The sequence below is a fragment of the Cannabis sativa genome, chromosome X (assembly GCF_029168945.1).
Source record: "Cannabis sativa cultivar Pink pepper isolate KNU-18-1 chromosome X, ASM2916894v1, whole genome shotgun sequence".
NCBI classification, from domain to species: Eukaryota; Viridiplantae; Streptophyta; class Magnoliopsida; order Rosales; family Cannabaceae; genus Cannabis; species Cannabis sativa.
In genome coordinates this window covers 76,045,751-76,058,827 of record NC_083610.1, presented here as the reverse complement: position 1 = coordinate 76,058,827, position 13,077 = coordinate 76,045,751, and the positions used below count along the sequence as shown (strand labels likewise).

Below are 13,077 nucleotides of genomic sequence, written 5' to 3'. Positions count from 1 at the left end.
GCTGTAGTGTAAGTCTCTAGCCAAGCTTGATTAGCCAAGAATCTGTCAAGCTTCGAATAAATTCGATCCTCCCCTTGCTGTTTATTATTCCATGTATAATAGCAGCCCGTGTATTTAACATCTTCCATATTGCATCTTTCCACACAATCAATAAAATCCCTGTCAGGTTAAAACTTAACCCTCATACCGATCCTTTCATCCTTAGTGAGAATATCCTTGAAATCCCCACAAAGAAGCCAATTCTCAGTAGTGAAACACTCTTGAAGCTCCTTCCATAACAATTTCCTACCCTGCTGATCATTGAATGCATACACAAATGTAATGTAGGAAGTAAATTTCCCCCCCACATTCTGAACAAAAAAATGCATTGATTGACTCGAGCACCTAATGATGTTTACATGAAACACCATCGGGTCCCAAGCTATCACAATCCTACCCCCTTTGTGCCATGGTAGATTCGAAGTAAAACACCAACCGGTAAGGACATTAGAGTACAAAGCCCCCAACTTCTTAGCTTTGACTCTTGTTTCGAGAAGCCCAACAAGACCCACATGATGAGCCGAAATAAATTGCTTTATTTGACTCTGTTTTTTGGTATTGTTGGCTCCTCGAACATTCCAACATAAAACTTTATCCATTGACAAAAGAGGGATCTCCCCCCTCCCTTGTCTTATCCATTTATTCATTCTCTGTTGCTATCAAACTGCTTGGCACCTGCTCATCCTCTTCTAAGACCTGGAAAGTGTTGGCTGTCACAGTGGGTTGCACCTCAACAGTTCTCCTTGGCTTTCCTTTTTTTATCACCTGCTGAAATCCTTCTTTATCAACTTTCTCCTCAGTTCTAGCTGGCCTTTTATCCTCCTTAACAATCCATTCCTTCCTAGTCTCATTTTTCTTTCTGCAAACTTCAGTGGTGTGCCCGAGACCTGAACAATGCCCACAAGTGACTGGTTTCCATTCATAATGGACCCCAACTAAAACATTGCAGCCATTTTCATCTTCAAATTCCACCGTTGCAGGGAGTTCTTGGTTCATACTAACTTCAATGAGTATTCGAGGGTAATTCAATCGTTCTCTTTCTTTGGTCACGGCATCAATCATAACGGGTTTGCCTATTTGCCCAATGATCTTGAACAAGCTTCTTTGTCCCCAATATTTGAGTTCCAACTCCTCCAAGTGCACCCAAATAGGAACTGTTCTTATGTCCTCCTTTCTGAAATTGGTATTGGGGTCCCAAGGTTTCATAATCACCAGCCTTTTGTTGAAGAATATGTACCCTCCATTTAATATCTCATCTCTAACAGTAAGACTATGAAATCGAATGATAAAGATACCATGTGATAAGAGCTTAACTCTATCAATTTTACCATTCCAGATTCTGTTAGCAAAGCCTTCAAGAATGTGCAATGGGGGATTAGAACCAAGCACATAGCACACTATTAATAATTTTATTTATTTACTATAAAAAAAATATTAACATTTTATTAATATTAACATTTTATTAATATTATATATTTTGTTTAAGTTACTAAATTTTTTTATTATAATTTTAAAATGGGTTAAAATAACCGCGCGAATATCGACTATATTACTTAGTTTCTTATAATAGGGTATAAAGTAAATGTTGCCATAAAGAGAGAAAGAGAGAGATTCGGTGACAATGGAAGAGAGAGAAAAAGAGAACGAAAATGGAGCATAGCCATCAATTAAGAGAGAGAAATAAAATTTGATACTTTATATTAATTAATATTATATTGATAGTAAAGTACCTAACTAAAATTATTTTTTAAAAGTATATATTTATATAACTAGCGAAAAGTTACGTGCGAGACACATATACTAAATTTTATGTTAGTTTTTTTTTATGTTATTTGAAAGTGATACAATTAAAAATTAAAGAAAAAATATTATTAGTTATTAGGAGAGATTATTATTATGTGTATAGGAAGAAATCACAAATTAATTAATCTTATAATCTTAACTTTAATCAAATACGGTAATCAAATAGGGTTCTAGATATATGAACAATAAATAATCACGTAAAAATCAAAAATAATTATTTGAATAAAGAATTTAATATACACAGTTATATATATGAATCCCATTAATCAAAAATAATCATTTAATATATGAACAATAATTTGTCACGCTATATGTTTCCTAATAAAGAAATCTACCTCCTCATAGTCAAAAATAAATAATACATGTAATACAGATCTTTGTAATAGAGTACCTAAAAGAAACAAAATTTTAGTTACCATAATCGAAAAAGGTTTAAGTGAACTAAATAATGACTAAGAAGATCTAAATTACAAAATGAAAATAACATGTATATGAGTATGATTTTTTTGCTATATGAGCATGATTGATCTAAGAGAAAATAGATAAACCTATAAACATATAAATATATACTTAATATTAATTTTGACAAAGAAACAATTCAATTATAAATAATTCTAAATATCAGCTTGACAATTTCAACACACTAATTATTCATTAAATAACTATAATATATACATCATGATAATTTTATTTTATTTGATATCAAATGATAGAGATTATTGAGGTTTTCAGCCATGGAAAACACACTATGATCAAAAAGTAATGCTCATTAATTATATATTTCAAAGAAATCCAAATTTCCATGAATTTCCCTAATAAGATATAAATAATAAAGTTGTAAATTAAAAAAAAAAAGTAGCAAAATTTCAGTTAATATAAGAAATAGAACAAATTGAAGATTTATACAATACTGGAATTTAAACTCTTAGAGGCCATTAGCGAAGGGGCGAAACTCGTTAGATCCCCTAGTAGAACACTACCTTAATGGTCTGAACACAAATTGTAAAAATCAAAATATGAATAAATTAGCATCATCAACAAAAGAAAAATTAAAGGGAAAAGACTTAATAATTACGTGACAAATAATTATTAATTGAATTAAAAAGTTAAGATTGTAAGATTAATTCAAATTATTGTTCATATATTGATTAATCCCATTAATAACAAATAATTCAATATATGAACCCTATTTTATAAAAGAGGCATAGATAATCAAATAGGGTTAGAAATACGGTAATTAAAGAAAATCTCGAACCCTATTTTTTTTAGATTTAATGGGATTTATTTTATTATATATAAATAAAAAGTGACCCATGAATTTCTCATAAACCATTTTATTTTTAATAATAAACCATTTTATTTTTAATATAAATAAAAAATCATTCATGAATTTCTCATAAATCAAGAATTCTGTTATATATACAAACTTTATATAGAATAGAAATAATTTAAATTAATATTTTTAAAAAATAATAATGATTTAAATTAAAAATTAATAAATTTTTTAAATTATTAATATTATTTTATTTTTATCGTTACGTGCCAAGCCACGTACTGTTAGTTTTATTTAATATTTTAATTTTTTTTATTTTAATTAATAATTAAAATAGTATAATTATTTGAACGATTTGTTTTAAAAAAATAAAATATGTATCAGTATATTTAATAAGTAAAACATAATTGTGTTATAATAATATATATTATTAATAGTAAAATGTACATTAATCTTCTAATTGAAAAAAGTTCTATTATCTCATTTCATATCTAATAATAGCTACACAACTATATATTTATAGACTTTCACGTTCTTTGCAAATTACTAATAAGCACCAATAATATTTTCATATTCTAATATTTTTCAACCTTCTCCTCTTGGTGGTAAAATTAAAAATAAAACTAAAAATAATCACAAACATATAAGGTAAATATCTATATTTTTCTTTTTTTTAAAAAAAAAAATTATTAATATTCTCCCAAGATAAGTTAGTTAGAGAGATATGTGGCTAAGATGATTTTTTTAATTTAAAAAGAGATTATTAATATTTAAAAGATTGTTTAATTTTTTGGGTTTAATTATTGGGTTTATTTGTTAACGGGAGATCAAAGCTAATCGTTAAATTTAACAGAATATTCTTAGTATATTCTGTTAAACCAAGAAATGCCGTTAGATAGGCACTTTTAATATATAAAGATATTTATTTTATAAATATTTTTTAAACTTGGCTAATAAAGGTGAAATCAAGTTAGGGTTTGTTTAGGTTTGCTTATATATAGACCTGAAAAAAGAAAAGAAACCAAAGCAGCTATAAGGCCGCATCTCTTCTTCTTTAATTTATTTCCATCTGTATTTTCGACATCTCTTCTTTGAGTTTGGGGACGGTGACGATTTTGATATTAAGGTCTCGTTCGTCGTAATGGGCTGTGTAATTATACATACAGTCCTTGCCGACCATTCTGATATATCACCACCCATATTCTGAGTCCCTAATTTTATTTAGTGGCCAATGATTAAATATATTAAATTTTGACAAGCATATGTCTGAAATTATTATTATGTTGAAAAACTAATCTTCTCTATGAGGCCTTATTTAATTAGAGCTATAGTTCTTTCTTATGAGTTTCTCAATCTCAGATCTCTGTTTGCTTAAATTTGAGTATGTATGTCGTATGATGCTTTGTGATTTTAAATACGTATAGATACATTTATCACTTTAAATTCTAAGTTGACGTGATTCACTCACACTCAAGCATATTTTTGTTTTTAGTTTTACACTCAAGCATATACCACCTTCCTACCGAGGCGCATATACCACCTTCCTACCGAGGCTATATTAAGTTTTATTTATTTAACAGTTAACTTAATTTATGGTCGAATGATGTTTTATTATTATTATTATTATTTAGATGATTCTGTGTGATTATTATTAAAACTTCTTCAACTTTTAAATTACTTTGGGGTTGTTCGGTAATAATTTTAAAAGTAGTTTTTTGTTTTTTTAATCAAAAATTCAGCAATTTAAAATAAAATAAGTAACCATCCAACCTCAATTTTATTTTTAAGGTGCTCTCTTCATCATTAAATCCTTATTTTAAAATTATAAATAAATGATTAAAATCAAAATCAAAATAAAAATTTTAAAACATAAGTTTTTTTCTTCCTCTCTCTTCCCCTGAATCCTCCTCTCTTTGTCTCTCCTTTTCATTTATCAGACCCTCTGAACCACCACATGACTTATATTTTAAATCAGTTATAATAATAATTATAAAAAAAAAAAGAACACTACTTGAGATTTGAAATAAAAATACAAAACATACAAACTACCCATTGCCAAATCTAAAATTCCTAGGAAAGAAAATTTTAGCATCAAATAAAAATGAAGCCAATCAAATGACAAATAATTTTCTTTTTTTTTTCTTTTTTTTATGCAACTCTTAGATTTTCTCTCCACGCTCTCTCTTTTTCTCTTTGGTTCGTAGCACGAATAGCTTTCTAGACCGAGAGGACCTCCTGCCCGTCGAACATGACTATGACTGATGATTGAGATCCCCGGCACCCCAAACCCATCCCGTTGAAGCCAGTGCTCTTCGACTTTCTTCACAGAACACTCAAAGAGAGTGAGGCAAAGAGAGGGGTTTAAAAAATATATTTATTTATTTTATAATTTTAATTTAAAATGATTTTTTTTTATATTTTTTAAATGATTATATTAAGTGTACCAATATGCATGTCATGTGTACACATAAGCAATTAAAGTTGGCACTTAAGTAAATAGATGACACCTTAAAATTGCTAATAGTTTAATAATTTGGTAGTTTTTACAACCAAAATTTGAGATTTGATGGTTAAGTGCAGGTGAAATAATAATTAAGAGAATTTAGCCACAAAAAATTCTATTAAATTTTAGGTTTTTCCTCCTATTTGAGGGCTTTTATATAAGGAGACATTTATTAATATTTTTGTTTTTTAAATTTTTATTCATAAAAATTTGTATTTTTAAAACTATATTTTAAAAAATTAAAATGTGTTTTATAACTATTTTAGTTTTTTAATTTTAAAAACAGAAAATAAAAGTGTGTTTAATAATTTTTATTTATTTTTTTATTTTATTTAAGTCTAGTATGGGGCTATTGTTCGAGTCTGGGGCTGGAGTTGGGTCTCCAATTGTGAATCTGAGTCTAAAATATTAATTAAGAAAAAAAAATTGTTTAAAAAATTTTGAAAGTGATTTTTTTTATTTTTTATTTAAAAATTAAAAATAAAAATAAATTTATAGAACATATATCTTTGGAATATATTTTACTTTCTAATAAAAAATAAAAAATTAATTAAAATATTGTTACTAAACGCGTTTATAATATTTCTAACTAGATTTTTTATTTTATTTTCTTTTAAAAAAAATGATCTCAGTATAACCTCGCTAATTTCTAACTTGATCTCTAAGAGGCTACTATGTGTGATGGTGGTGATACATTATTATTACATTAAACTTTGCTTACAATTTGAAATTATTATATTTTTTGAACACACTTTGTTGTAAATAGTGTGTGAAACACCACACATAATCAACATTCTGATAACCTTATTATTATTATTATTGAGGGAACTAGGGGCCAAAGGTTACTGTGGTCTTCTAATTATATGTATAAAAATTACTAAAATAAATGATTTTTTTATATTTTTACATGTGTTGACTGCCATTAAATTTTGGGCTATTATTATAGCTAAAACCTATTAAGGGGATGTTATTGGTGTTTGAGTTATATCATTGCATTGAACTTAACATAAACAATAGTGAAGGCTACACTATAGCCGTCAAAACCAAAACTTTTGCATTTTATAGCGTCGGTTTCTTTTTTGACGTTACGTTGTAAAATAGGGAAAAAAAATACAAATTTTGTGCCTTTTTCCCTTGCAATAAATTTTTTAGATTTTTACAACTTTATATAAGACAGTGAAGAAGATGAAATAGGGGAGATAGAAAGAGAACACAAGAAACGCTTGGCAAAACTTACCTTAACTAGAGGCCAACTCTTTATTTATAGCTTTAGAAAGTGTACAAATGCAAAACAAGAATTCTGTTATAAAACAGAATTAGTTAATGAATGATCATGACTAACCGAACTAACTAAAATATTAGTCAATTTCCTTATCTAGCAGTTGATCGCGAACAAAATGTTGGTCAATTTCTATATGTTTGTATCAAGCATGGAAGATGGGATTAGCTGCTATGATTGTTTGTAGGTAATGGCCTACATTTTGGAGAGTTTTACCCACATTTATGGTTTGTAGGTAATGTTAGGTTTTATGCCCTAAATAAAACTCTTTACAATCTGATTAGTAATCAACATAAGAATTTTGAAGTGATTGATGTTTGCATGAATTTTACATGCTAATGGTTTAATATGTTTAATATGTTTATTACATTCATACACACAAAATCAGTTAAATCCAGATCATATGTTTATTCACAATTACAGTATCGTCAACACAGTGGAATGTGATTGTGATCATATGAATCAAAAGTTTTGGTCCCTGTTTCATCAGTGTTATTGGATTTACACTAATGTGATAATCAGCGATGATGTGTACTTACACTTGGAGTAAGTGTTATGTTCTTTCCAGAACATTAGTAAAGTATACTAGTTTCGAATGTATGGAGTATACATTGGACTGGACCGATATTGCAACTAAGTTAAGATATTACAAACTTACCGTTATACATATCTTTCCAAGTCAATATCAGTAGTTGATCTTAAGATTAAAAGAATCTAAATCCTGATATGCTTGGGCTCAACTCAGGAGTGCTATTCATGTTCTTAGATTTATTAGTTAAGCCTACTTTCGGGTCAGGGTGATACGTATATTTTGGGAACATGATAGTATGATTGAGTGGGAGTGCTGAACATAAATATGGAATCTATAGCTTCTACTGGTGTATAGAAGTCAAGTGATGATTCCCTTCGAGCTTAGCAAATAGAAGTAAATGGATGAGCTCTTGTTTAACTGACTAATTATTAGATCACTAAACACCATTTACAGGTAGCTAAGTGTTTTAAGGGGCAAAATACATTGAGGGGTGAGAACGGTAAAGAAATCCCATCTCGATGTAAATCATCTATATAGAGGATCTTTAAATCACAATAAGATTATAACAATGGTTAAATGAGATAGTATATTGGTATCGTGAAACATACAATATGCTCTATATAAGTCTGAGAGTGCAATTCTAAATTCTAAGAGTGGATTCAACGAAGAATTAATAAGTAGGAATTTACTTGGTAAATTTGGTTCACTTATTGGAAGCTCAGCATATAGATCCATGGTCCCCATTCTAGTTGAGAACATTCTGCTTGTAAGACTCATTAATTGATTCGTGATTGGTCAATTATAATTCTAAAGTTAGACTATGTCTAATTTTATGAATTTTCACTAAGCAGGGGTGAAATTGTAAGGAAAAGAGTTTTCTGGGTTTATTTATTTATTAATAGACTTTATATGTCTAATTAATAATTAAATTAAATGACAATATTATTTAATAATCTATTTTAGTTATTAAATAATTAGTTTTGGCATTTAAAAGGTTAGAATTGGAAAATTGGCATTTTTGAGAAAATAGAGATAAAATTTGATAAAATTGCAAAATTAAGTGAGGCCCATTAACACCATATGGCCGGCCACTTAAAAGGCTTTTTCAAATTAATATTTTTATTATTTTAATACCAAATAAATCCTAACCTAAACCTAGTAGTGGCCTATAAATAGAAAGTGATGGCTCAGTCAAATCACATGCTTTCATTAGCTTTCTGACAGAAATTTCTCTCTTCAGAAAACTGAGCCTTCCCCACTTTCTCTACCTTGGCCGAAATCTCTCTCTCTCTCTTTTCCCTTCATCTTTTTCGTGACCCTAGTGAAAGAGTAAGTGCCCACACACAGCAAGCAGTAACTCAATCATAGATTGGAAGACTGTGAAGGATCAAAGCTTGAAGAAGAAGGAGATTCGGGCTCAGATCTTGATTATACTCTGCTACAGAAAGGAATCAAGGGTTAGAGATCTGAGTGGAAGGAGACATTTATTCCGCTGCATCAATGTAAGGTTTTCTTAACTTTATATGTATTTAATTTATCATTTTAGAAAGTTCATATTTAGGATGTTAATAAACATACTTGTGAGTAGATCTAAGATCCTGGTAAAATAATTCCCAACAGGTAATGGCCCTATTTTGCCTACATTTTGGGGAGTTTTACCCACATTTATGGTTTGTAGGTAATGGCCCTATTTTCTTGTAGTGTAAAGAAACTTCACCTTGATTATAAATCCAAATGATAGGGACATCTGCTAACTTGACTTGTAATTCAGTAAGCAAAGATCAAAGCCACTTGATTTCAGCAACTATATTAGCTAATGCTCGAAACTCAGACTCAATAGAGGACCTAGCAACGACCTGTTGTGTCTTTGCAGACCAAGAAATAAGATTGGATCCAAGAAAAACAACATAGCCTCCAATAGACCTTCGATCAACAATGCAGCTTGCCTAATCTGCATCTGAGTATGCTTCAAGAGACATTCTGAGAACATGTTTGAGAAGAATACCATTAGAGATAGTAGCTTTCAAATATTTAAGGAGCCTTTTACAAGCTTCCTAGTGAACATGTGTTGGAGCATGAATAAACTGAGATAACTTGTTGATTATGTAAGCTACATCAGGTCTAGTGAGAGTCAAATATTGAGGTGATCCTAAGGTGCTTTGATAAAGAGTGACATCTTCAAATGGAGATCCTTCAGTAAGTGAAAGCTTGTGAGATATGGAAGTTAGACTGGCACCCTCAAGAAGAACTTTAGTTAACAGATATGTAATATACTTTTTCTGAGACAAGTAAAGACCTTCAGGGCTTTTATGAATCTAAACACCTAAAAAATAATGCACTTGGCCCAAATCTTTTGAGCGAAAATGTAGTATTTAGATCAGTGATTAACCTCTGAATCAATTGAGCCTTAACGCATGTGACAAGAATGTCATCCACATAGACCAAGAGAATAACCAAACTAGAGCCAGTTCCATAAACAAACAAGAAAGTATCTGTCTTTGATGCAATAAAACCCCAGTTAAAATGAGTAGATTTGAGCTTGCCATTCCATGCTCTAGGGATCTGTTTAAGGCCATATAAAGCCTTGTGATGTTTACAAACATGAGTAGGTTTATGTGGATCCTCAAAGCCTTGAGGTTAATCATATAAATTGTCTCTTGAAGAGTCCCATCGAGAAATACATTTGCAACATCAAGTTGTCTCATTCCACATTGAAATAAAATATATAATGTTAACTCCAATCTAACTGTCACTGGTTTAACCACAGGGCTAGGGCTAAAAGTGTCTTCGAAATCAATTTCAAGTTTTTGAAGATGCCTTTTAGCTACAAGTCTTAATTTCAATCTATCAAGATTACCATTAACATTAACCTTGACTTTATGAACCCATTTCTTTCCTATCAAATGTATATGACGTTCATAGGGAACAAATGTCCAAGTTGTTAGGATTTGTGCCCTAAAAATAAGTAATTAATGGATAATAAATTAGAGAATATATAAGATGCAATTATAAGATAAATGATGCAATAATTATAATAGTATAATTATTAAATATTTGAAAAATTCTTTATTCATATAGAGAAGGTATAATCTTGTAAGGACGTACAAGAGAATTAAAATTATATGAATAAAATAAGTTGGTAGTGTATTAAAGTATTGGGAATCTTTAATATGGAACTGTTAAGTACGGTTTACTATACAATTGTTTACTGAGCTTTTCGGCAACAAAATATCTAATATAATAATGAGAGCTTAGGGATAATTAATGCATATATTTTTACGTGGTTCAGACATTAATGAGTCGTAGTCCACGAGTCTGTGTTATTAATAAGTGAATGTTTCTTACAGAGAATGTTTTTTGTCTCTCTTTTTGTTGATCCCCTCACCAATTTTATTGAGGGGTATTTATAGCGATTGGTGGGAAGAAGAAAAGGGTTTACTTATCTTTAAGTGTTATCTATGGGCACGCACAAGTTCCCAAAAGGTACAAAAAAGGGCATGCACAACATACATAGTAGGTTGCCTAGGTTTTAGGTGATATTAGCCTTCATCCCTTCTTGATTGATGTGATTCTTCATAATGGAGCTGTCACTAGCTCCCTTGATTATCATGTAATCGCCCAAAGCTGGGTTTATAACGTCTGACACGTCCTCTTAAGGGTATTCCCAGACGTTTTCCCCATGCTGCATTAAATGTGAAGTGATTATTCACCTCCAGCCTCGCTGGTCCGGAGGAGTTCATTCGCCCTTCACCTCCTGGAGAAGAAGTGGAGCTATATCCTCATGTCCGGGAGCTTACCCTTGGATCATAGTTAGTGATCCTTCTAAAGGAGATTTGGTTAAGTGTTTTGTTCATCTCCGGATGATGGGCTTACTTCTGCCACGTGCCGTATATTGTGACTGCCACGTATATTGGGAGAAACTTGGGCGAACATTTACCCCCAAGTTTTATTTAGTCGCAAGTAACTGAAACTTGTACACCATCTCTGGCCTCAATTAATGCAATGACACGTGCTTCGGGTGCGTGGGCGATATTTATGATCGTCATCATTCGTCTGTCTCTTTAGCAGGCAACGATTTATTTCCCGCCTATTGACAGACCCTTCCATCAATCCCGATGTAAGAAAGGTACTGAAACGTTTCAACTGCCCTTTCTCCTCATCATGCTTTTTTATCCTATCTGTTACATCAGGGGATTTGAATCGTTGTGAACCCCCACTGCACGATGGTGCTCACTCGACACTGCTTCACACCCCATATAGCCTATAAAAACTAGCACTTCTCTCAACTGGGTCATTTTTACTGCCCTTCGATTTTCAGATTTCCAAACCCACTCAACAAAATTTTAGACGTCCCCGATTTCCTTTTGCTTTTCCTCCGTCGTTGCCAGGTGAAGTACTACCGTTACACGGCGTCCTCTACCCTTGCCTTGCCCTCATTGTGTAAGTCCTTTTTGCATATATACCTCTTTTTGTTTGCTAGGGCAAGTAGTGATAGTAATGTCCATGTTTATCTGCTTTGTCTATTTTTCTCGAAATGGCGGCCATGGTTTCCGTCTGTGTAACGCCTCCTTCGGTGAACGTCCGATGACGCATTTATTTTTCTATCACAATATTTTATGCTTATTATTTTTATTATTATTTTTTAAAAAAGGGGGAAAAATCAAAGAGTTCTTTGTGTGCCCCTTTCTGGCAGTTTGAGGTTGCCCTTGCATGCTTTCTATTCTTTTTCTCTGATTTCCATGTGTTGCTTGGATATTTTGCACCTGATGTCTGTCTTTGTAAATCGTTTGATTCCTTTCGACAGTCATCTGGAGGGGGCCTCTTTTCAGCGGTTAGGGACCCCCATTCCTCTTTTTGACTTAGGGTTTGATGCGGGGGCTAACTGTTGGATTTCTTATTCTTTTAGATGAGTGAAGTTCTTCGAGATCTTCACAACCACGGTTTCTTTGGATTCGACCGAGAAATTCTCGATCTTTACCAGGTCAGTCCTACGTCAACCCCTGCAGCCACTGGAGCAAAGTCTTCTAAGAAGGGGCCAAAGAAATTGGCTACCTTGGAGGAGGTTATGAAGGGCCCGGTTGCCTATAAAAAGTTTGTGTGTCGTTCCAATGGTTGGGAGGCCGACAAACTCTACCCAACGCTAACTTATGCCCACCAGCTGGAGAAGATAGTGATCGTAGCTGGGATTAAGCCATCCAGTTCTAGAGTATACCACCGTCTCCCGAAGGATGAGGAGACACCAAACCATAATTACAATAACTTTGGGGCCTAGTGTTAAACCACCTCATGTCCGGGGCCATGCTACCTCTCCAAGATTACTTCATCGATTTCCTCATCTTTGTTGGACTTTCACCATACCAACTGATTCCTCAAGCCTACCGCCTGTTATCAGGCCTATTTATTTTTTATGTTGCCAGGGGTTGGGCCGCACCCAGGCCCACTAAAATCTTGTATTTTTACAAACTGCTTTTCGTCCCCAAAAAAGGGGACAAGTTTAAAGACGACTTTTATAAATTAGAGGCCCATCCAGCCAACGAGACCTCAATACCCTTTAATTTTCAAAAGAATGTAAATGAATACCGCCTTAGGTTTTTCTTCTCCTCCGGGTTCAAAGCCTTTAAGCGTCTGGATCTACTAACGGACTAGAT

The 13,077-nt window shown here is 31.9% G+C and overlaps 1 non-coding gene across 1 annotated transcript; it reads left to right on the top strand.

Moving 5' to 3' along the window:
- The first annotated feature begins 4,216 nt into the window (after positions 1-4,216).
- On the top strand, positions 4,217-4,326 carry LOC115703415 (small nucleolar RNA Z43). The gene has a single exon (XR_004009181.1). It is a non-coding gene; the product is annotated as a small nucleolar RNA Z43 (small nucleolar RNA).
- Positions 4,327-13,077: the final 8,751 nt, after the last annotated feature.